Raw genomic sequence first — 3,142 nt, forward strand, 5'->3', positions numbered from 1 at the left:
AGGAGAATGAAACGGTCTGAAAAATAGGAGAATCATGAAGCTGTGTCGAAAAACATGAAGAGCCTGAAAAGGTGTGAAAAAAATCAAGAGCTTCTAAATGTTTCAAAAATATGAGGAGCATGAAACGGTCTGAAAAATAGGAGGATCATGATGCGGTGTTCAAAAACATGAAGAGCCTGAAAAGGTGTGAAAAATATGAAGAGCTCAAAAAGAGTCAAAAATATGATGAGCATGAAACGATCTGAAAAATAGAAGGAGCATGAAACGGTGATTAAAAACATGAAGAGCCTGAAAAGGTGTGAAAAATATGAAGAGCTCAAAAAGTGTCAAAAATATGAGGAGCATGAAACGCTCTGAAAAATAGGAGGAGCATGAAGCGATGTTCAAAAACATGAAGAGCCTGAAAAGTTGTGAAAAATATGAAAAGCTTCAAAAGGTGTCAAAAATGAGATTAGCATTAAATGGTCGGAAAAATAGGAATAACATGAAACGGTGTTGAAAATCATGAAGAGCCTGAAAAGGTGTGACAAATATGAAGAGCTTCAAAAGGTGTCAAAAATATGAGGAGCATGAAACGGTCTGAAAAATAGCAGGAGCATGAAGCGGTGTTCAAAAACATGAAGAGCCTGAAAATGTGTGAAAAATATAAAGAGCTTCAAAAGATGTGAAAAATATGAAGAGCTTCAAAAGGTGTCAAAAATGAGATGAGCATGAAACGGTCTGAAAAATAGGAGGAGCATGAAGCGGGTTGAAAAACATAAAGAACCTGAAAAGGTGTGAGAAATATCAAGAGCTTCAAAAGGTGTCAAGTATATGAGGAGCATGAAACGTTCTGAAAAAGAGGAGGAGCATGAAGCGGTGTTGAAAAACATGAAGAGCCTGAAAAGCTGTGTAAAATATGAAGAGGTTCTAAAGGTGTCAAAAATATGAGGAGCATGAAACGGTCTTAAAAATAGGCGGATTATGAAACGGTGTTCAAAAACATGAAGAGCCTGAAAAGGTGTGAAAAATATGAAAAGCCTCAAAACCTGTCAAAAATATGAGGAGCATGAAACGGTATGAAAAATCGCAGGGGCATGAAGCGTTGTTGAAAAACATGAAGAGTCTGAAAACGTGTGAAATTATGAAGAGCTTCAAACATATGAAAAATATGAAGAGCTTCAAAAGGTGTGAAAAATATGAAGAGCTTCAAAAGGTGTCAAAAATGAGATGAGCATGAAACGGTCCGAAAAATACGAGGATCATGAAGCGGTGTTGAAAATCATGAAGAGCCTGAAAAGGCGTGAAAAATATGAAGAGCTTCAATGATGTGAAAAATATGAAGAGCTTCAAAAGATGTCAAAAATATGAGGAGCATGAAACTGTCTGAAATAATAGAAGCAGCATGAAACGGTGTTGAAAAACATGAAGAGCCTGAAAAGGTGTGAAAAATATGAAGAGCTTCAAAACGTGTCAAAAATATGAAGAGCATGAAACGGTCTGACAAATAGCAGGAGCATGAAGCGGTGTTGAAAAACATGAAGAGTCTGAAAACGTGTGAAAAACATGAAGAGCCTAAAAAGGTGTGAAAAATATGAAGAGTTTTTAAAGGTGTCTAAAATATGAGGAGCATGAAACGGTCTGAAAAATAGCAGGAGCATGAAGCGTTGTTGAAAAACATGAAGAGTCTGAAAACGTGTGAAAAACATGAAGAGCCTGAAAAGGTGTGAAAAATATGAAGAGCTTCAAAATGTTTCAAAAATATGAAGAGCATGAAACGGTCTGAAAAACAGGAGGATCATGAAGCGGTGTTCATAAATATGAAGAGCCTGAAAAGGTGTGAAAAATATGAAGAGCTTCAAAAGGTGTCAAAAATATGAGGAGCATGAAACGGTCTGAAAAATAGGAGGAGCCTGAAACGGTGTTGAAAGACATGAAGAGTCTGAAAAGTTGTGAAAAATATGAAAAGCTTCAAAAGGTGTCAAAAATATGAGGAGCAAAAAACGGTCTGAAAAATAAGAGGAGCATGAAGCGGTGTTCAAAAACATGAAGAGCCTGAAAAGGTGTGAAAAATATGAAGAGCTTCAAAAGGTGTGAAAAATATGAGGAGCATGAAACGGTCTGAAAAATAGAAGCAGCATGAAACGGTGTTGAAAAATATGAAGAGCCTGAAAACATGTGAAAAATATGAAGAGCTTCAAAAGGTGAGAAAAATATAAAGAGCTTCAAAGGTGAAAAAAATGAGTTGAGCATGAAACGGTCTGAAAAATAGGAGGAGCATGAAGCTGTGTTGAAAAACATGAAAGGCCTGAAAAGGTGTGCAAAATATGAAGAGCTTCAAAAATGTGAAAAATATGAGGAGCATGAAACGTTCTGAAAAATAGGAGGAGCATGAAGCGGTGTTCAAAAACATGAAGAGCCTGAAAAGGTGTGAAAAATATGAATAGCATCAAAATGTTTCAAAAATATGAAGAGCATGAAACGGTCTGAAAAATAGGAGGAGCATGAAGTCGTGTTGAAAAAAAAAGAAGAGACTGAAAAGGTGTGAAATATATGAAGAGCTTCAAAAGGTGTCAAAAATATGAGGAGAATGAAACGGTCTGAAAAATAGGAGAATCATGAAGCTGTGTCGAAAAACATGAAGAGCCTGAAAAGGTGTGAAAAAAATCAAGAGCTTCTAAATGTGTCAAAAATATGAGGAGCATGAAACGGTCTGAAAAATAGGAGGATCATGAAGCGGTGTTCAAAAACATGAAGAGCCTGAAAAGGTGTGAAAAATATGAAGAGCTCAAAAAGAGTCAAAAATATGATGAGCATGAAACGATCTGAAAAATAGAAGGAGCATGAAACGGTGATTAAAAACATGAAGAGCCTGAAAAGGTGTGAAAAATATGAAGAGCTCAAAAAGTGTCAAAAATTTGAGGAGCATGAAACGCTCTGAAAAATAGGAGGAGCATGAAGCGATGTTCAAAAACATGAAGAGCCTGAAAAGTTGTGAAAAATATGAAAAGCTTCAAAAGGTGTCAAAAATGAGATTAGCATTAAATGGTCGGAAAAATAGGAATAACATGAAACGGTGTTGAAAATCATGAAGAGCCTGAAATAGTGTGAAAAATATAAAGAGCTTCAAAAGGTGTCAAAAATATGAGGAGCATGAAACAGT

Source organism: Dama dama, unplaced genomic scaffold (genome assembly GCF_033118175.1).
Source record: "Dama dama isolate Ldn47 unplaced genomic scaffold, ASM3311817v1 ptg000093l, whole genome shotgun sequence".
Classification (NCBI taxonomy): domain Eukaryota; kingdom Metazoa; phylum Chordata; class Mammalia; order Artiodactyla; family Cervidae; genus Dama; species Dama dama.